At 47.0% G+C, this 22,416-nt stretch overlaps 1 protein-coding gene across 11 annotated transcripts in view; it reads left to right on the plus strand.

Annotated features, from left to right (window-relative positions):
• The window catches only part of CHRM3 (cholinergic receptor muscarinic 3), a 469,218-nt gene that overhangs the window by 399,666 nt on the left and 47,136 nt on the right, over positions 1-22,416 (plus strand). The window lies entirely within an intron of this gene.

Genomic DNA, 22,416 nt, shown 5'->3' on the forward strand with positions numbered 1-22,416 from the left:
CTGCAGTGGACATGGGAGCACGGATACCTTGTCCAGGCACTGGTTCTGTTTCCTTTGGATAAACACTCAGAAGTGGGGTTTCTGGATGGTATGGCGGTACTACTTTTAGTTCATTGAGGAACCTCCACACCGTCTCCCACCGTGGCTGCACCGACTTACATAACCACCAGCAGTGCACAGGGGCTCCTGTTCTCCACATCCTCACCAACAGCGGTTATCTGTTGTCTTTTTGAGAACAGCCGCTCTGACATGTGTGAGGTGACACCTCACTGTGGTTTAGATCCGTGTTTCCCTGGTGATTAGTGAGGTGGGGCGTCCTCTCATGGGTCTATTGGTCATCCGTATGTCTTCTTTGGAAAAATGTCTGTTTAGGTCCTCTGCCCATTTTTCAGTGGATTGCTTGGGTTTGGCTATTTTAATTTTAACAAGAATCAATGAAACAGTGAACTCTTTATTCTAAAATATAATTCAAAAGATTTTATAATGGAAGTTAACTTCATGTCATGATGGTAAGGTAGTCAGATTTGTAAGTAATTGTTTGGGCTGCAGGACAGATGTGCACTGAGAGCCAGCTGTGTGTCATGAATATTTTGAGATGCAGTTAGAGTAAATTAGCAAATGTAAAACCATCCACGTGTCATTGCTTTCCAATTACCAGCCAGGAGGATAGAGCCAAAACAGTGACAGATCTGCCAAGATGAGGGAAAATTCCTGCTTTTCCTCTCATCTGTATAGATAAGACTGGAGACACTCGTCAATGGGAAACATGATGGTGTGGTTCCTGTGTGAGATGTTTAGTAAGTGCGTTGAAATACTTGGCTCAGTTGAATCTCTTTCTTTCACAAGCTTCCAGACGCCCCCAATACTGTAAAGATCTACCTTTACACGGGCGAGCAGTGCCTTGATGGCTGTGAGGAGAGTCTAGAGCCAGTGTATCAGTTCTGTATACGTTCTGTGCCTCGCCAGTAGAGACCTCCGTGACCGATGCTGCTCTCATTAGCGCCCCTTTGTTGGGTCTCCTGTCATTCACCAGTGGCTTCCAGCCACAGTGCATGCTTTTGAAAGGCCATGCTATGTGCTTTTTTACTTCTCTTAACATTTCACCATAGGGCAGACAGTTGGCCCTAATGTCCACTTGATCGATCGTTTGGAATGCACGCGGTGTGGGGACTGAGCAGTCAGTGATTCATGAAGGCTTCAGTGAATGTTTCCTGATTATCCTTGAGAGCACACTTTATTCTAGGTATGACTGACTCTCTTTGTTGAGAACACCTGGAAAATTCTTGGTCCTAACCCACGAGTCCAAAGGTAAAGAAGCTAAAAAATAACAATCATTTCATCTTTGTTAAATCATCCAGTCTCTGTTATTAACCAGTCTCTTGCATCTGTGGTTTGAGAGCACTGAACAAGCCCGCCTGTCGTGGTGGCCATGTCCCTATGCAGAGGGAATTTAGGAAGATAGCTGAGTCTACAGACATTTAAGCTCACGTTCTTTGTTCAATGTGCAAAAGCTGCTTCTGGGCAGGCTTTTCTAAAAAAAAAAAAGCGAATGCCAAAGTGTTCAACTTCTGTGGGCTCTGTTTAGCCTGTGGGTGATTTACAGTAGACATGACCCATATGCCACCTGGGTTCATAATGAAAAAAAGTAAATCCTTTCCAAACTACCTGTTGTCTTGCTTTTGTGCCTAAGGAATCATCCCCACCATGAGACGGGGGCTCCCTGCCGTTACTGTGTGCAAGGAAGAAATTTAAGTCCAAAGGTTTTGCCAGTCTGTTCATTCTAAGTCACTTGGGCTGTTAGGGATTTCCAAAATATTTTCCTGTATGGAAAATATAAAAAATTTTACCTTAAGCTACGGCATGTTTTCTTTGCTATTTTAAAGCTTAATACTGAGTGACTGAGAAGAATTCAGGTAAGTGGAAGGCATTTGAAAGTTAATTGCTCCACTTTCCAAATTGCATTGCTCAGATTCAAGAATAAAATTCACTTCCTAGTGTTTGTCAGGTACTTCTTCCACTCTGTGTCAGATGCCACTTCATTCTCAAAGTCTGCAGAGATTTAACAGCCTTACTATGCGGTTGTTTCTGGGAATACCCTTCAGTCTTGACTTTGAAAGTTGAAATATGTTTTATTGATCCAGATGCATTAAGCGTTGCAGACACTCTTCAGCATACCCCAGCTTTACTGTTTTCAAAACACTCCCCCCCACGTTGGACAAGAATTTTCTTTCACTACACATAGACAAAGCCAACTGTTAAGTGAGATAAATGTATATTAGTCTAATATATCAATATGTCCTGTGAAACCTAGTCACCATTTGTAGGTTTTACTCAAAAACAAACCCATTTTCAGATTCACAATACACACACACACAAATGCATGGGCATTATTCACAGGTAAACCTGTCTGCTTATAGATTGACCACTGGAGAGAAAAGGGAACATCTCCTTACATTGCCTTTTTACATCACAACTAGCTTTTTCTCCCAACATCGATTTTAAAACTTCTCAAACATATTGACAAATTGAAAGAATTTTGCAGTGAACACCCTAAGCCCACCTCTGAGAGTCAGCAGTGTCGCGCTGTTTGTGACGGCACGTGTCTGCTCACGTGTCAAGGGTTTTATTGTTGTGAAAGATTCCAGAGTTAGTTGCAGACACCAGTGCACGCTCCCCTAAGCACTTCAGCAGACATATTGTTGTAGCTCGTTTTTATGTTCTTGTAGGTTTCTTTTTTCAACAGTTTCCACAAAGAGGTAATTTCCGGTGATCTTAAGTATTGTAAACTGCTCAAAAACTTAGTCTACTTGTTCTAGCTTCAGCAAAGGTACAGAATTCTCCATTCTCTCTGGCTTCATCCATGGCTCCCTCGAGACTGGTGCTTGCTGTCCTACCTGTGTGCCCATCTCTGTCCTTCCCCTGCACCGTGCTGACTGGTTTCTGCAACCGCGAATCCGAGTTCCTGAACCACAGTGCTCGTAGCTGTGGGGGTTGTGTAAGATCATTCCTAGCAAGACAGTCAACAGACATGGACTGTTACAGAGCGTGAAATGCAGGGGCAGTTGACCAAGCAGCACACTAGCACGGTGTCTGACATGCAGGTGCCGCTTGGTCAGCATGCGTCCCCAGGGAGCCCAGTGTTCACAGCGGCACTGTTTACACAGACCAGGTCATGGAAGCAGCCTAAGTGTCCGTCGACAGATGACTGGATAAAGACATTGTGAACACACACACACACACACACACACACACACAATGGAACACTACTCAGTGAGAGAAAAGAGTAAAATAATGCCATTTGCCAGCAACATGGATGCACCTGGAGATCATCATACTAAGTGACTTCAGAGTGATTCACTCAGTGACGCACTGGCCATTGTGTTAGACAGCAAGGAAGCGTCAGCAGTTCAACTCCTTGACTGATTCCAAGAGGCCTCACAGGTGGGTCCTGGTTGTGCTGTCACGGCCTGCCCAGCCAGACGCGGCTGCCCTCTACTCGGACACGGGCGTGCTCTCACTCCGAGTGTGCACTGGGTCTCCCCTTTCATCGGACGGCTGGACCCCTGTGCCTGCTCTTCCATGGGCGACCTTTCTGGGTCTGAGTATTTTCGTTCGAAAAAGAAACAAAAAAAGACAATAATGAAACTTGTTTCATACAGTTTGGGGGATTTTTTTTAATCGAGGTAAGGCTTATCTAACGTAAAATTAACCACTCACCATTTCAGAGTGTTCCATTCAGTGACGTTTAGTACGTTCACAGTGTCATAACTGTCTCCTCTGTCTAGTTCCAAGGACTTTTCATCGCCTCGACAGGAAACATGTACGAATTAAGCAGTCCCTCCCCATTCCATACCCCTGCCCTTGGTAGCTACCAATCTGCTGTCTCTATGGATTTAGTTATTCTGAATAATTCATATAAATGCAATTATGCAGTAAGTGACATTTTATGTCTTGCCTCTTCCACTTAGTGTAATATTTCTGAGGTTTATCCACACTGTACCACGTGTCAGTACTTTATTACGGCATTATTTTACGGCTGAATGATAATCCACTATGTGGAAATAGCACATTCGTTTAACCATTCATCAGGTGATGGACGTTTGTGTTGCTTCTACCTTTTGACTATTATGAATAATGCTGGGAAGAACATTTGTGTTGCGTGTGGACGTGTGTTTTCCTTTCTCGTGGAGTGGAATTCCTGGGTTATATGGCAACTCTATGTTGAACCATTTGGAAACCTGCAGGACTGTCTTCCCAAAGTGGCTGCACTGTTTTACATTCCCACCAGCACCATATGAAGATTCCAGTTTCTTCATCTCCTCGCTCACTCTTGTTACTTTCCATTTGAGTTTTATTTTCTTACTATGGCCACGAAGCATATGTGGTTTTGATTTGTGTTTCCCTAATAATGAATGAGACTGAGCATCTTTCCACATGCTTGTTGGTCTCACACCATCTTAAAATAAGAATTGAGTAAGTAAATAATAGATAATACACAGTACGTACCACATGTCAGCCATTGTACTGAGTAATACGTATGTATGTGTATGTACATATGTATGATCATTTAATCTCGAAATAGGTATAGTGTTATATGTATTTAGAACAGTACTTTGCGGATAATAAATGTGAGTTAGAAGGAAAACCAGACAGAACAAGCATCAAAAAGAACACCATATCTTCCTTGTCTTCCTGCACCACTGATTAACATTTATGGTTAACCCACCCACAGACATCAGAGTTGTTTCCCCTGCCCTCTCCATCATCCAGGAATACGCCAGAAGTAGGACAGATGCTCCATTGCTCTGGTGCATCCGTGATGAGGATTTGGAGGGGAGGGTGTAGCTCAGTGGTAGAGCACATGCTTAGCATGCAGGAGGCCATGGGTTTGATTCCCAGTACCTCCATTAAATAAAAAAAATGATAAATAAATAAACCTAATTTACTCTCCCCCAAAAATCAAAAACAACAACAAAGGAAAAAAAATAAGGGTTTTGTTCTTAAGGTGGACCAAAATGCTTTTAAGTTTTCATCTGTGCATAAACCCGAAGGAAGCCCTATGTTCATTTGTTCATTCATTCATTCAGCATTTATGTATTGTACTGTTATTCACCAGGTGCAGTTCTAGGGGCTTTATTACAGCAATTTACCAAAAAGGGAGGGATCTTCCTTTTGGAGCATAGTCCTCAGGACAGAAGACGAGCAGTAGACAAACAACTAAACAGACAGACAGTGTGTCATATGGTGGTGTACAGAGGAGGAGAAAGGGCAGGGGGCCTGAGTGCAGGGAGCACAGGGTGGGAGTTGCAAGATTTATTTGTCCCTTCCCACCCTCTTCCCCACCCCCAGGAACCATAAATTTGTTCTCTATGTATGTGAGTCTCTTTCTGTTTGTAAATAAGTTCATTTGTATCATTTTTTTAGATTCTACATATAAGCAATATCGTATGGTATTTTTCTCTCTTTTTCTGACTTACTTCACTTAGAATGACATCTCCAGGTCCATTCATGTTGCTGCAAATGGCATTGTTTTATTCTTTTTTATGGCTGAGTAGTATTCCATTGTTTAAATATACCACAGCTTCTTTATCCAGTCATCTGTCGATGGACATTTAGTTGCTTCCATGTCTTGGCCATTGTAAATAGTGCTGCTGTGAACGTTGGGGTGTGTGTATCTTTTCGAATTAAAGTTCTCTCTGGATATATGCCCAGGACTGGGATTGCTGGGTCATATGGTATGTCTATTTTTAGTTTTTCAAGGAATCTCCATACTATTTTCCACAGTGGCTGCACCAAGCTGCATTCCTACCAGCAGTGCAGGAGAGTTCCCTTTTCTCCACAGCCTCTCCAGCATTTGTCATTTGTGGATTTTTTAAATGACAGCCATTCTGACTGGTGTGAGGTAATGCCACATGGTAGTTTTGATTGGCGTTTCTCTGATAAGCAATGATATTGAGCCTTTTTTTATGTACCAGTTGGTCATTTGTATGTCTTCATTGGAAGATTGCTCATTTAGGTCTTCTGCCCATTTTTGGACTGGGTTTTGTTGTTGTTGTTGTTATGCAGTTGTATGTGCTGTTTGTATATCAGACAGACTTGGTTTTGATTCTTACTTCTGGTTCAAGCAGTCTGGCCTTGGGCAAGGCCATTTCTGTACTGTAAAATGGAGATAATCATAACCATTTTGCAAGATTGTTGTAAAAGCTACATATAGAGGATCCAGGACAGCATGTGAACCAGAGCAGCACTCGGCACTTCACAGTGGTAGTGACTATTGTGTTTGAGGTCGCTGTGGTTGATAGCATTTGGCCAAAATCACCTGGACCTCAGGTGGGCGTTAAAAGGACTTCAGAAAGACTCTAAAGCCCAACCTCAGACAATGCAAAGGCAGAAACGTGCTGCCCAGAGAACTCGACACTCGGTAGCTGGAAAGGAAACCTATCACCTCTAAATCGTGTGCAGCCACAATGAGGGGGGAGCTGCTAAGGAACTGGCCGGTGGTGGAAATGGCCCAAGGGGTTGGAACTGAGCATTAAACTCAAATCAGAGAGTCTCTGTTCAGGTATTAGTTCTTCATTCACTAGGTCTGTGACCTCGGGCAACTCACTCACTTAACATGAACAGGAGCCCCTTCTCTCGTATGTTAAGTGGGACCATACTCATGTCTGTGAAAGTTCATTATAAACTACAGAGTACTGTGTTCTTATTAAATTAATGAATACCTACATTTCTGCATTTAACACCAGACACAGTATCAAAAGTATATGGAGAGTCCTCAAAAAATTAAAAATAGAACTACCATACAATCCAGCAACTTCACTCCTGAATATTTATCCAGAGAAAACAAAACACTATTTTGAAAAGTTACATGCACCCCTATGTTCATAGCGGCATCATTTACAGTAGCCAAGATATGGAAGCAACCTAAGTGCCCATCAGTAGATGAACAGATAAAGATGTGATAGCTTGCTAGATATACTCAGCAAAAAAAAAGAGTAAAATCTTGCCATTTGCAGCAATGTGGATGGACCTAGAGGATATTATGTTAAGTGAAATAAGTCAGACAGAGAAAGATAAATACTGAATGATTTTGCTTATATGTGGAATCTAAAAACAAAACAAGTGAACAACATAACAAAACAGAAACAGAGTCATTGATTCAGAGAACAAAGAAGTGGTAGCCAGAAGGGAGGGAGGTGAGGAGAGGAAAGAGATAGGTGAGGGAGATTGAGACATGCAACCTTCTGGTTGCAGAATGAATGAGTCACTGGGTATGAAATGTACCGTGGGAGGAATATAGTCAATAACTATGTGATATCTTTGTGTGGTGACAGATGGTGATTAGACTTACCGTGATGATCACTTTGAAACGTATAGAAATATCAGATCACTTCTGTTGCATAACAGAAGCTAACATCGTGTTGTAGGTCAGTTACACCTCTGAAACAAACAAACAAACAAGCTTATAGAAAAAGAGATCAGATTTGTGGTTACCAGAGGCAGGAGTTGCAGGGAGGTTGAATTGGAGGGCGGTGGTCAAAGGTACAAACTTCCATTTATAAGATAAATAAGTACTAGAAATGTAATGTACAAGATGATAAGTGTAAGTTATGGTGTTATAAGTGAAAGCTGTTAAAAGTAAACTGGGTGGGGAGGGTATAACTCGGGGAGGGTATAACTCGGTGGTAGAGCACATGCTTAGCGTGCACAAGGCCCTAGGTTCAATCCCCAGTACCTCCATTAAAAAAAAAAAGAGTAAATCCTAAGAGTTCTCATCATAAGGGAAAAAAAAGTTATTTCTCTTTCTGTAGTTTCATATCTGTATGAGATGATGAATGTTCGCTAAACTTATAAATTTTTCATGACGTGTGTAAGTCAAATCATTATGCTGTACACCTTAAACATATACAGAGCTGTATGTCAATTATATCTTGATAAAAGTGGAAGAAAAAATAATTTTAAAAAAGTAAATGAGCCTTTTAAAACTATAACTAATTACAAATATGCTTATCTATCAATTATTCCCAAATATACAGATAGCAACCAATAGAGTGGAATTGAGAAATTAGTCTATGCAGCTCAAATTCTCAGCCGCTAATATACAGGTAGTAGAGTTTGTCCAAGAAATCTGAAGCATTTCAAATAGCTTTTAAAGTAATCCCTAGAAGTTAACAGTCACATCTGTTATTTTGTTCTTGGCACATCCTTTGAGCACTGTTATTATTTGTATTCAGAGGGTAAGAATATTACGGACCAAGGAAACGTAGTCTCCAGTACCTCATTAGTCGACTGGTGGGGGAATTATGACCACAATTTGGGAAGCTGTTTTCCTTCCATAATTAGTATCTGTTGTCAGTGACATTCAGTTTATGTCCTGTTGAGTATGTTTTAGGAGTCAGGCCCTCTGCTAGACCCTAGGGATTTACTGGTCAGAAAAAGAAGCTATGGTGCTTACAGAGAAGGAACTCTTAGTCTGATGACCACACAAAAACAGAAAATCACAATTGGGTAAATGGCTTCGAAGGTGAGTGTTGGTATTTCGGGAGCCTCCAGTGGGAGATTGATGTAGATGGGGGATCTGGAAAGAGTTCCCGAGGAAGTGACGATGGTCTTGAGACCTGAAGGATAATTTTGTACTGACCCAGCGAGAAGGACGAGAAAGCTCAGCCCGGTGGAGGAAACAGTATGAGACTGTGCTGAGAGGAAGTGAGGCTAGTGCTGGACACTGAAGGAGGACGAGGTGTTGGAGTCGAGGGTGCAGCAGAGACAGGACCAAGACAAGGCTGGGGAGGTGGTGAGGGTGAGTGTGCAGAGTCACACCAGCCTTGTCATTGTCTGTGTGCCCACGTGGGGCACAGCACACAGGCCATGCTGGGTACTGTGTCCAAGGTCACAGGTTACTTGTCCCTGTTCATGGGGCCCTAGCTGAGCCCTTGAGAGCCAAGACATGTCTCTGCAGCCCGTGGACATTCAGATCTTCCAATCCATGTTGCATTTGGTTCTCTCATCCCAGGCCTTCTTGGTTCAAGTAATTGTAGTAAGGGATTACGCTGATCAAATCATAAGAAAACTGAGTAAATGTTTTAGGAGAAAAAAAATGGCTTGGGGAGAGAGGCACAGTCTTGCAGACGGGATACTGAATTCTCTGAGAGAGGCCTCTGGGGGCCCAGATGGGGCCCTCGGAACCCAGGCCGACAGCTGGCAGCAGAGCAGCCTCCCCTTTGCAGCAGGGGGCCCGCAGGGCCCTGCCCGGCCCCCAGCCCCGCAGTCCAGATGGGACTGCCTGTTTGAGCAAAGGCTGCACAATCAAGGCGGAGGCTGCAGAGCCTTCTGGAGTCTCTGGAGTTCCCTCCTGATCTGTGAGTGTTAGCTCCTGCGTAAGCACACGAGGAAGTGTGCTAACTTTCTCCGTGATTATTCAGACTTTTAGAAAAACCGACTGTTAGCTCGTGGATTCTCCTCTTCTCTGAGAAGTCTGGGGTGTTGAACAGGCAGCTGTGCCAGGTGACTGACACATCCCTGCAGCACAGCTTCTTGGACACTTGTCGTCCCTTTGGCTTTCTTACAGATTAAGTCAGAGAAAAACGTTCATAAATGCAGGTTGATCAAAATACTCAGTGCAGTGACGGCTAGATGTGGGAGGTCACTAAATGACCATTCCAGTCACATTGGGGTTTTTTTTTTTTTTTTTTTGCTAAGTTCCCAGAGGATGGTACAACACACAAAAAACTGAGGATTGAACTTTAAATGCAGTGCTCGTAGAGATTTTGAGGTAGAGTGTGTTTGAACGTGTAGTCAAATAAGTATATTTAATGTGCTGACAGTTATGATTTCTGTAAGTGGCCTGTGTTGTACGAAGACACGTGGGTCAGACTCTCACACTCGTTCACAGCGCTGAGAGCCAAGCAAGGGGCCGCTCGCAGGCTCAGGGTCACCACATGCAGCCCCATTCGTGGAACCCTCCTTCCATAGGCTGGAGAGGCCACAGCATATATTCCCATGAAATTAAGGGACACTTTTAGGAAAATAACCACAGCAGGCTTCTCATTCCTTTCCCACCTTGTGACCCTAAATGAAAAGCTTGTGAACAGACATACATGCAGAAACGGGAACTGCGGGTCACTAAGGGGTGTTAGGGCACAGCGTCCACATTTATGTAAATGGTGTCTGTGAGTCTCAGGGCATCAGGAGGCCGTTTTGCCTTGAGGGAACTTCCAGCGGGTTTATGAGTCTGGGAGTGGGGTGGTGGGAGGCTGATCACAGACGGAGCCAGAACTTAATTAACCCAGGCCTGTTCAGCTCCCTGACTCCTAATGGCTAAACCACACCGTCTCATACTACGTAGCTTCTTAAGCTTCTTAAGGGGGTAGGCTGGGACCTCGTGGTCCGAAAGCAGGATGGTGTCTCAGTGGCCGTCTGAGAGGATGTGGGTGGTGGCTGGTCTTTGCTCTGGTTACGACAGCAGCGCCTGCACTGGCCCGGCCGTCACCTTACGAGACCTCAGAAGCCAGGGCCGCTTTCTCTCTGCTCCTTCTGTGCAGGCAGCTCAGGCTCAGGATCCCCAAGAGCAGGGCTCACCAGGTCCTGAGTCGCTTTGCAGTATGAACGAGCTCCCTGGGCAGACCTCGCTCGGAAGGGCTTCAGCCCCGCCCCTCGACGTCACCTGGCAGAAGCAGTCTTGTCTGATCAGAAGTGACCACCGTAGCAAACAGAGCTGCCGGTGGCTGGTTCCTGAAAATGGGAACCTACAAAGCCCGGCACTGCCACCTGCTATTACTGGTTCTGAAGTTACTGCAACTGAAAAGGAAACGAGAAGCTTGAGCCTCTTTCCTTAGCCGATGCTCTTGGCTTCTCTAGGTGTAGAATCACAGGCAAGTTAAACTGGCTGAGACCTCATTTTGTCTCTTGGATTGGAGAAGGCTCACAAGCGTGGCGACCCTCCCTGCTGTCAGGAGTGCGAGGACACTGGCACTGTCACGGGTGCCCATGGGGGCGTAGCTGACACCTTCCCAGGATGGGCGTCTGTCACAGTTACAATTGCCCGTGTCCCTTGACGATCAAGTCCAGTTCTGGGAACACTGGCACACGTCACGTAGGTACAGAATGAAGAAGGCACATTGCTCGTTGTGTGTAGCGGTAGAAGCACAGGAAACACCTGCGAGGCTGCCAGGTGACTAAATGACACTCCGTGCACACCGTGGAGTCAGTGCGGTCGTAAAGAGGAGGAGGCGTCTCCTTGTGAAAGGACGTAGACGCGTTCTCCTCCGTGGTGTTTCAAGTGAGAAAAAGCAAGATGGAGAGCAGGACCCACAGTGTGAACTCCGCCGTGTGTGCAGCATGCTCCTGTTTGTAAGAAAAGGAGAAAGCAGAATCTGTAAACACCGTACACATCCATAAAAGACTCCACTCTCCCAGGAGTCAGGACACGCTGAGAACATCAGCTCCTGTGGGGCAGAGCCCTGGGTGTCTGGGGGATGAAGATGTCAGGGAACTGTTTCCATTTGCGGTTCTAAAATCGTGAACTGCACGAATATATTCCCATCACAAAAGATAAATGAGTAAAATGCAGAAGAAAGAAGAAAGGGGAAGGCAGAGGAAGGGCCGGGGACCGCAGCAGGACTTCCTAGATGGGTGGCTGCTCTGGTCCACGTAGCTAGACAGACACATCATCTGAGGCAGGGGTGAAGGCAGAGGAGCAGGGAGGGCACCTGTGCGTTGGGAAGGCTGAGCAGAGGGGTCGGAGCGCGTGGGAGGAGGATGCTCACGGGGCACCAGCAGTTCACGTTTGACCAGAAAGAGCAGAGCAAGAACCAAAGGGAGAAATACCACAGTGGGGACGGTGTAGTTCAGGGGTAGGGTGCGTGCCTGCATGCACAGGACCTCGGTTCAATCCCAGGTACCTCCATGGAAGTAAATATAGCACAGGGAACTATAGTCAATATCTTGTAATAACCTTTAATGAAAAAGAACATGAAAATGAATATACGTATGTATGTATGTGCGTGACTGGGACAGTAGGGACCAGAAATTGACACAACGTTGTAAACTGACTGTACTTCAACACATAAATAAACCTAGTTACCTCCGCCCTCCGCCCCAGGAAAAAACCAAAAAGGGAGAAATATCGGGGCAGCATTGGAGAGGGCAGTTGGCACCAGGCTCGGAAGGGCTGCCTTTTCTTTGGCAGACAGCAGGAAACCATCAGAGGCTTGTCCCTGGAGAAGCGACAAGATCAACACTGTCATTCTGTTAAAAGCTTCACCTGTTACCGACAGAAATAAAAACTCACAAGAGAGGGCAGTGCACGTCAGCAACGTGAGCTCAGAAGCTCGCCCTGGTTCAGCCCTGCGGACCCGGCCTGCAGCAGCACCCGGTGCAGACGGGGGCGGGCAGGCAGGACCAGCACGTGCCCGACGCCACCCCAGCAGGTTCCTTGAAGGGCCTGACTGAGTCCTGCTGCGGCCGGAGGAGGGGGCTTCTGCTGCTACCCTCGCTTCCTGCACGGAGGAGACTGAGGGCGTGATCGAGGAAGCCGGCCTGCCTCACAGCCGGGAAGGGGGGCCTGGGCTCGCTGGGCACTCCGGCTGTGCAGGCTCTGCCCGTGGAGTCCGCCACACTCTGAGGGAAGCGCCTGTGTCATCTGGGTGGTCCCAGTGACGGGAAGGCAGGATTCAGAGCAGCACATAAGCCGTCTTTGTGTTGGCCATTAAATTCTCTCCCTCTTCTCTGTAAATGGCAGCTCCTGACCTTAGTTGATAAATCAGACTGATAAAAGAGATTTCAACAGAAACGCCCCGAACAAAGCTCACTTTTCTGTGCACGTTACCCTGCTGTTTTGCCTCACCTGTCCCTTCAAGCCAGGTCTCTGACCCCGTCCGAGGAAGTCTTCAGGTTCGTTCTCAGCCGCCATCCAGGACTCGGCGTCCTGCGTGGCCTCCCTCCTCCCTGCCCCGCTGAATAAGAGAAGGTCCCATACTTCCTTCCCACTGGAGTCATCCCTGCCCAGGGGAAAGGCCCCGGCCCGGAGCCTCGCCCCAGCCTCACAGGGAGAGGAGGTGAGTGAATGAAAGGCCGACGCCCAGACGGAGCCCTGATGTTAGTAAGCGCTGTTGTTACCACTGCCGAGGTGACGTCACGTCCGTGAGCTTTAGTTTCAAGACTGAGAAAATGTGGGTAATAGCCTGCCTCCCCCAGAATGAAAGTACCCGAGAAATCGCCTTCTAAACTTTAGGTCAAGCTCCCTGGCAGGAGAGCCTGGGGTGAGCACTCTCGTGCACGGGACAGTTGCGGGAGCTCGCGGGAGCCGAGCAAGGATGCTCAGGCTCTTGGCTGGAACCTGCTTCCGCCTCACCCCAATCCTGGCAGCGCCGGGAGCCCACCTGAGCTGCCGAGTCACCCCACCCTGAGTCGAGGCCCCGGGAGCCGCTGTGGGTCATCAGCCCCAAGCCAGCAGGGCAGCTGGAGGGGGTGTGCAGCCCTGGTCCAGGGAGGGGGTGTGCGGGGGGTTTGCACGGGACCCAGCGCATCCCTGAGAGGAGCTGTGAAACGTCAGACCGCGCGCGGCGTGCCGGCCACGTGCCGGGCAGTGTGATGCCAGCTGAGAGCTTGGGCCCCCAGGAAGGTGAGGGGTGGAGAATCGGTCCTGAAGCGGTGATGGAGGGCAAGTCGGAGGGGAGCTTATTCAAGCCCCGGGAACAAGCCGACAGTTCTTGACCACGTCCCACTCCAACCTCTCCCCCGAAAAGAGCATACAGTCAGAAACTGGCTTGCAGCCTGGAGCAGGGTCCTTCGGCAGTTAGGTGGACCGCGTGGGGTTCACTTGGCCCCGAGGCCTACGGCATCCTTGGAGGAGGTGAGCCTCTCCCTGGCTGCAGGGTCAGCCCAGGGCGAGTCCCCGGGCCTGGCCTGGCCTGGCCTCGCGTCACAGACCAGTCTCTGCAGAGTGTGCGCGTCCACACCCAGGGGTTCCTGCCGCCCACTGACACCCACGGCTGGGAACTTGTACTTAGTGCCTCTTAGTAGGTGTTCTCTCTTCATATGTTTATGTCTTCATTTGCCCAAATTGTGAATTCCTCTGGGGAAGTCCTGTGTCCAAATTTCTCTCCATGCCTTGTTCTGCCTGGGAGTTTGGTAAATGTTCATCGATGGGACCTAAATTACTGGATTCTTAGAGTGTCTGAGGTTTCAGGCGTCCAGAAACAAGGGGGAGAATCTGCAAAGGGGTGGACATGCAGTCATGTTCAGCTAATTCTTTCTTGGCTTCGGGTCCATTGTCTTCTGCTCAGAACAGGCCGTTTGAGCTTATTGTTCCCACTGCCATGTGTCCTTTAAGTGTGGGGGCCACTCTGGCATTCCCGTCAGCCAGCTACTCCTGGGTTCTGAAAGCTGAATGCGACTGGGGAACACTGAGGCACATTCTGTGAGGTGCTTCTGGGAAGGTTCTCAGGTGTAAACCACTCGGTCTTTGCACATGAGGAGTTTCTTGCCCAAAGGAGGGAAGAACAGGCATCTGTGTGCACGGCTGACAGAAGGAAGTCGGCCCGGAATGGAAGCCATGTCTCTGTACCGTCACGAGTTCATCCCCGGGGACGCCAGGACAGGCAAGAGCGGCATGTGTCCACTCCCCAGGCCCCTCACCGTTGTCTCGATAAGTGAAATGGCCCCTTCCGGGCAGGGAGGACGGGTGAAACCTTGCCGGTGAGCTTCCTGTGCGGGCCTTCAAGTAAGTCATGATCAGGATTAATATTGTTTGCTGAGTGTCAGCAAAGCGCCAGACATGTGACATCGCCCCTTCCCGGGCGCGCTAGAGGGACACACAGTTCAAACACCAGACGCATCAGCTGATGAGATGGCTCGGCCCGGAGCTGGGTTGTTTCAGAGCTCCCGGGGCACGTTCTGTCCTCTGTCCGGTAGCTGCTTTCCGCTGGATCTCCACCTGCTGTTCTGGGAAGGAAGGAGGCACCTCCCATGGGTTCTGGGCTGGGCAGTCACTCTCCTTAGTGTTGCAGTCTGTCTAAAGCAGAGCTGCTCTGCGGGGCCCCTGCTTCCCGTCCGTTCTCACTGGTGCGTCAAACAGGCCCGAGATCCCAGGTGCTGGGTGTGTTTACCCTCTTCTGGACTGAACGACTTTCATTCACTTCCGCCTGGGGGAAGCTGCAAGGTGAGCAGGGCTGGGACTGGTGGCGCCTGCAGAGGCGACCCCATGCTACCCAGACTCCCAGCCAGCGTGCTGCCCTCGGGCCCAAGGCCACACCGCGTCCCAGCAGTGAGACGCTCCCCACGGGGTCTGCAGACCTTGGGGTGCAGAACCACTTGGAAGTTGCTAGTGAGGGAAGAGGATCGCGGAAAGCACAAAGTTAGAACAAGAATGGTATTAACTTAAACACACATCACGGCTTCCGCAGAGGGCGTCTGGGATGCTCTGCCGCCTCGCCTGCGGGAGTGCTACTCTCTCTGTTCCGTGGACAGGGTGGGTGCACAGAGGTACTGCGGGAAGCTGAGTCAGGGTATCAGGCTGGTGGCTCCCTGCTTCTCCCCTCTGCTCCGTCTGGGTCGGCTCTCTTGCACTACGTCCCTGCAGTCGCAGGTGGTTGCGGTTCCACGAGTGCCCAGCCCGAGCGGGTCCTGGAGGCTGACGCTTACCGCCTTAGACTTCATGTGAGTGCGTTAACCCAGGATAGTTTTCCCTTTGCTTATTGGCAAAAGGCAGTGTTCCGAAAGACTGGCCAGATCCCCAGGGTGCACGGAAACCTGCAGGCGGGTCCCGGAGGAAGAACGTTCCTGGGCCACAAACATGGCCATGTTTGTACACAGCCTTCCACACCTGCTCATTAGTCTGGACAGCTGTGTTGACTGAACCCTGAAAATAGGAACAGAAGACAGTTAGTCCCTGGCTGGTCTGATAAACTTGGTCAGGTGGCCAGCATACCTCACTCCCACCCGAGGTCCTGGTCACTTGGGGAATGGCCGGGGTTCAGTACAAAGATGAGGCCCATTCTGACTGGGAGCTCCTCATTAAACACTGGGTCCAGGGGAGCCTTGAGTGTTTAGAAAGGCGGCTGCACAGTGTGGTCAGAATACAGTTTTCCCTGAGTCAGAAGACCAGAGCCTCTGTTTCGTTGTCACGTCTCCCGTTTCAGACTGAAACCCTGTAAAATGAGGTAGCACACTGGCCTGTCAGTTGAGGTTGGTGAGCTGGTGATAACTTTCTGCCGGGAAAGCCATGGGCACGGCCAGGCCGGGAGGAGCAGCAGCCACGGTGAGCATCTGTCCAGGAGAGCTCGCCTGCGTCCTGTGTGTCTGAGGCCAGACTCAAAGCCAGCTCCCCAAACAAGCACTGGGGCTCAGTGACGTACCCAGAACGACTGAGAGATGGCCGGCCACGTCAAGCATCCTTTCCGGAGTCAGCCCTCTTCAGGCCTGAGTCCGCACAGTCTGCTTAGATAAGGAAAAACCAAAAAAAAAAAATAATAATAATAATAATAAGCATTATACTTACGAAAATGCCCAAGTATCAGCAGGAAGTGTAAAAGCCAGACTGCAGCATTCTGACAGCCTGCAGTCAGGCTGGGTTGGGGAGTATTTTTGGCATCGTGGATGTGTTTTCTCAGGCCGTCTGCAGGCTCTGATACGTGTCACAGACAGACATCAGGAGTCCGCAGGCGCCGAACCCCTTGGAGCCTAAGCCACCTGCACAAGACAATGCTTGAGTCAACGTTTCTCTCGCTCAGCTTGAAAGATCTGCAGAACAACCCTCCAGTTCCTATTTCTCCTTCCCAAACTGCATGCAGAGTCTAGGACTGGAAGGTGGTTGTCTCCAGAAAGTACTTTGGAAGTGACCACAAAATGGGAATTGCAAGGAAAGCACAGGTTTCCCTGGGGGTCTTAATTAAAATCATGACTGGGCCCAGCAAGGACAGTCGGGGAGCTGCACCCAAACAGCGAGAGTCTAGAACTCGGAAGAAGCTACAAGCCCACGCTGGGAACACGGTAACGCGGAGGAATTTTCAGAGTCTGTGGCACAGCTCTGTCATTTTCACCTAAGAGTCAAACCTCAGCGCCAGGCTGTGCATAGCTTGCCGTTCCTCCCCATCTGTGTCTTTCTCACTTTTCCCTGCACGTGAACCTCGTCCCGTTTTCCTGTGTGGGTACCACGTGCTTCCCGATGCCGGCCTTCCCTCTCCGATCCAGAAACTCGTTCTTTACAGGCAGGCCAGCCCCCAGTTCTGTTCATGACGGTCAGGCCCTGACTCACAGGCTCCCTGAATTCTCAAAACGTGGAGACTCTCACTTATCCACTGCCCTCACTCAACTGGGAAGTTCACGTCGTCCTCTTACGTTAGCCTCACAGGAACCTGGCGAGGTTGGCACTACCCCCATTTTATGGACGAGGAAGCCGAGGTCAGGAGGACCAGTGAATTGCCAGGGGAGCCAGCCTTAGTCTTTGAAACTGGTTTTGAACTCACTTACTTTGAACTCAATTTGCACTTCACTGTGGGTAAGTTTCTTTCACATTGCTTCCTTCCAACTTTAGTCTTAGAAGATACACATATATTAAATAAATACATATGTATATGTGTATATGCATATGCCTGTGTACACACACATGTGTAGTCATTGAGAACCATGCACACACTTGTACGTTCAGTGTCCCTGGTTAAATTTAAACCTAAAGGCAGGGTCACTATATCACATGTCTTCGTATCCGTCTGACGAGCAGAACGCCCCGGAAGTAGCGGTTCACCGTGCAATCACCGGACAGACAGACTGAAGCTGCAGCTCCATGCGAAGCCTGTGCTGCGTGCTGGGTGAACGGCAGCAATGAGACCTGCCCCCCGGGATCCTGAGACTTGACAGTGGAGGAGTGCTCCGAAGAAGGCCAACCGTGTCTCCGCGGCAGAGTCCACGCACTCTTCTGTAAAGGGCTGGAGAGTAAATACTCCAGGTTTCGCCAGCCTGCGGTCTTGGTTGCAACTACTCAACTCTGTTTGTAGCATGAAAGTGTAAACAAAGGGGCCCGCTGGGTTCTAGCAAACCTTAGTTTTGGAGACTAAAGATTGAATCCCGTATACTTTCCAGGTGTCGCAAAATGTGATGATTCTGATTTTATTCTGAACCACTTAAAAATGTAAAAACCACTGCTAGCTCACAAGCCTTACAAATTAGGGGGGCTTGCCAGGTTTGGTCCACGCCTGCCCCTGACCTCTGACAGCGGGGACCTAAGTGAACTGAGGTTTGTGGCTGTGTCTTCAGACCGTGCTGTGTGGCCCTGGTTGTCTCCTGTTTACTCTGCCTCCAATCCTGCCTCTTCTCATCCTGATGTTTGACTTCGCATGTTGGGGAGAGAGGACAACTTCAATGAATTAAAGGACAGAAACTTACATGAAATTTCACCCTCTGTCCCCAAATCAGAGCACTTACTGGCCACCCGACCCTCCTTCCCAAACGCTCCCCCTTGAACGTAGTTTTTATACATTGTTGTCGAAGTAAATAGCATCCCCAGTGCTTGACTGCCTCCTAGTCCTTCAGCTGTGGACATAGGGGCACAGAAGGCTGATTTCCATACCTTTCCCACTGGTAACCTGCTGGATAACTCCACTTGTTTTTTTTTTAACATTTTTTACTGATTTATAATCATTTTACAATGTTGTGTCAAATTCCAGTGTAGAGCACAATTTTTCAATTATGCATGAACATATATATTTCATTGTCATATTCCTTTCTCTGTGAGCTGCCGTAAGATCTTGTGTGTATTTCCCTGTGCTGTACAGTATTCTCTTGTTTATCTGTTCTACAATTTTGAATTCCCATTCCACTTGTTTTTTTTAAGTTGAAGTACAGTTAGTTACAACGTGTCACTTTCTGGTGTACAGCGGTCATGCATATGCGTTTATATTCGTTTTCATGTTCTTTTTCATTAAAAGTTATTATAAGATATTGAATACAGGGCTGTACGGAAGGAATTTGTTTTTTATCTGATTTTTAAATATAGTGGTTAATATTTGCAAATCTCAAACTCCCAGTTTTATCCCTTCCCACTTCCTTTCCCTGGTAACTATAAGATTGTTTACTATGTCTGTGAGTCTGTTTCTGTTTTGTAGATGACTTCATTAGTGTCCTCTTTTTTCTTGTCTTTTTCTTAGATTCCACGTATGAGTGATATCATATGGTATTTTTCTTTCTCTTTCTAACTTACTTCACTGAGAATGACAATCTCCAGGTCCATTCATGTTGCTGCAAATGGCATTATTTTATTCATTTTATGACTGAGTGTAAATAATATTCCACTGTATAAATATACCACAGCTTCTTTATCCAGTCATCTGTTGATGGACATTTAGGTTGTGTCCATGTCTTGGCTGTTGTGTAGAGTGCTGCTATGAATATCTGGAGCTCCCTCCAGATAGATGCTCAGGAGTGGGATTGCTGGATCATAGAGTAAGTCTATTTTTAGTTTTTTGAGGAATCTCCATACTGTTTTCCCATAATAACTGCATTCCCACCAGCAGTGTAGGAGGGTTCCCTTTTTTCCACACCCTCTCCAGTATTTATTGTTCATGGACTTTTGAATGATGGTCATTCTGACTGGTGTGAGGTGATACATCATTGTAGTTTTGATTTGCATTTCTCGCTTGATAATTCATGATATTAAGCATTTTTCATGTGCCTATTGGCCATTTGTATGTCTTCATTGGAGAATTTCTTGTTTAGATCTTGTGCCCATTTTTGGATTGGGTTTTTTGTTTTGTTTTGTTCTGTTTTGTTGTTAAGTTGTATGAGCTGTTTATATGTTCTGGAAATTAAACCTTTGTCAGTTGCATCATTTGCAAATATTTTCTCCCATTCTTTAGGTTTTTATTTTGTTTTGCTTATGGTTTTCTTTGCTGTGCAAAAGCTTTTAAGTTTAATTAGGTCCCATTTCTTTATTTTGCTTTTATTTCTATTGCCTGGGTAGACTGCACTAGGAGAACATTGCTAAGATTTATGTCAGAGAATGTTTTGCCTATTTTCTTCTAGGAGGTTTATGGTGTCTTGTCTTATGTTTAAGTCTTTAAGCCATTTTGAGTTTATTTATGTGTATGGAGTGAGGGAGTGTTCTAACTTCATTGATTTACATGCTGCTGTCTGGTTTTTCCAACATCACTTGCTGAAAAGACTCTCTTTTCTCTATGGCATATTCTTGCCTCCTTTGTCAAAGATTAATTGATTATAGGTCTGTGGGTTCATTCCTGGGCTCTCTATTCTGTTCCTTTGATCCATATGTCTGTTTTTGTACCAATACCATGCTGTTTTGATGACTGTAGCTCTGTAGTATTGTCTGAAGTCTGGGAGGATTATTCCTCCAGCTTTGTTCTTTTTCTTCAGTAATGTTTTGGCAATTCGAGGTCTTTTGTGGTTCCATATAAATCTTAGGATTGTTTCTTCCAGTTCTGTTCAAAATGTCCTGAGTAATTTGATAGGAGTTCGCATTAAATCTGTAGATTGCCTTGGGCAGTGTGGCCATTTTAACAATATATTGATTGTTCCAATCCAAGAGCACAGGATAGCCTTCCACTTCTTTAACCCTTCTGTAATTTATTTAATCAATGTTTTGTACTTTTCCATGTATTAGTGTTTCACCTCCTTGGTCAGATTTATTCCTAAGCATTTTATTTTGTTGGATGCAATTTTAAAAGGGGTTGTTTCTTTACTTTCTTCTTCTGATATTTCATTGTTAAAGAAATGCGACTGATTTCTGTATGTTAATCTTGTATCCTGCTACCTTGCCGAATTCTTCTATCAGCTCTGGTCGTTTTTGTGTGGAGCTTTTAAGGTTTTCTGTTACTTTTCAAAACTAAAGAGTGGCAACCTAGCACCTGCTCTGGTTCCCGCGCTCCTTTGAATGTAAGTAGTGTCAGCCCGATGGATAGGGATGATTTGAACAACCAGCTTCAGTGCCAGGGTCTTCTTGTTATGTATCTGTATATGCTATAGACTGTATGTGTGATAGTTGTACACAGAGGTAAAGACACCCACTTCCTTAAAACTGACCTGATTCCTAAGTGTCAACACCCTCGGGTGCATTGATGGCTAACACATCATGGCTTCTCTGGTTTATCAGCCTCAGAGCAGCTGTAAGCAAAACGGAGAAGTAGTGAGCCAGCAGAGAGGTATCATGAGGAACCTGAGGCCTGGAAAAGGAGCGGGTACGGGGGCCTCCCTGGGACCTGGAAGGCCATTTGGATCGTGAGCAGGACGGTGCCTTCAGCCGGGCCCCAGTCTCCTGTGTGGACGGGCTCGCTCTGCACAGATCTAAATGCTGAGCAGAAGACCGCGTACAGTCTGAGTGCACTGCGTCTCCCCTGTGGGTGAAACCAGCCTCCGCTGACCCGTGACTGCCACTCAGTCCCAAACACACATTCTCAGGAGAGAGAATGCCGTCCAGCCCGCTCCGGCCTGCGCACCTGGCTGATCACAGGTGCGGGCACAACACAGCACGGTTGAAAAGCAGAAGACCAGAGGCTTCCTGCTGAACTTCCTCTCCGTTCAGGGATACTGCGTATGTACTTTAAGTTTCCATTATGCCAGCCACCAGTTTCTAGAGTGTTTATTCAGAACTCACTTCATGACCCTTTTTTAGCTTCACTTTGGGGGTCACCAGGCAGATTTGCAAGAAGTCATTTTCTTTAGAACAACTCTCAGGAAAAGACCAAAACGTCATTTTGTTTTCACCTGCCATTAGTTGTGACTGATAGCTTCAACACAGAGAGCAAGTCCCAGATGTCTGGGAAATTGCTATGTTAGAAGGGCTTACAGAAAATGAAGCAAATTTATGTTAGAACAGCCCCCCCTTTATCCCTCCCTCTGTCTCATCAGCACAGGCCTCCACACACAGAGTCTCTGTGTTTGCCTGCAATTTGAATCTATAAAAGGCACTCAGGTAATTTAGAGTCCACGTACAGATTCTAGATAATCTTTCCATCAGAACCTAACTGAAAGATTTGTATTTTGAAACATAAAGGCATTTTTTATTAAAATCCTATAGGAAATTGGGGATTTGAGGGAAACCACAGTCCTAATTTTTTTTAAAGAATCAAATAAATTGCTTTCAACTACGTAGTAAATAAGTTCTAACTGGTGAGTAGTAGCACCAGTCATCATTTATGTAGTGCCTGTTATGTACGTGGTACTGCTATCCGTGATTTCTAACTTTCAGAACTGCTGCAGAAAGATCATCTCCCCATTTTACAGAGGAAGAGACTGAGGTTCAGTTCGTGAGAGAACTGAAACCCAGGGGTCAGTTGACACGCTTCTTCCTCTGAGAAGAAAATCCAGAATTCTTTTTTTTTAACAGAACAATTCTTGGGGTGACTGTCTTTTCAGTGTTTTTAAATTGCTGGGTTTTAAAAAACAAACCCTGCCGTCAGCTGATGGCAG

This window comes from Camelus ferus, chromosome 11 (assembly GCF_009834535.1).
Source record: "Camelus ferus isolate YT-003-E chromosome 11, BCGSAC_Cfer_1.0, whole genome shotgun sequence".
Lineage (NCBI taxonomy): Eukaryota > Metazoa > Chordata > Mammalia > Artiodactyla > Camelidae > Camelus > Camelus ferus.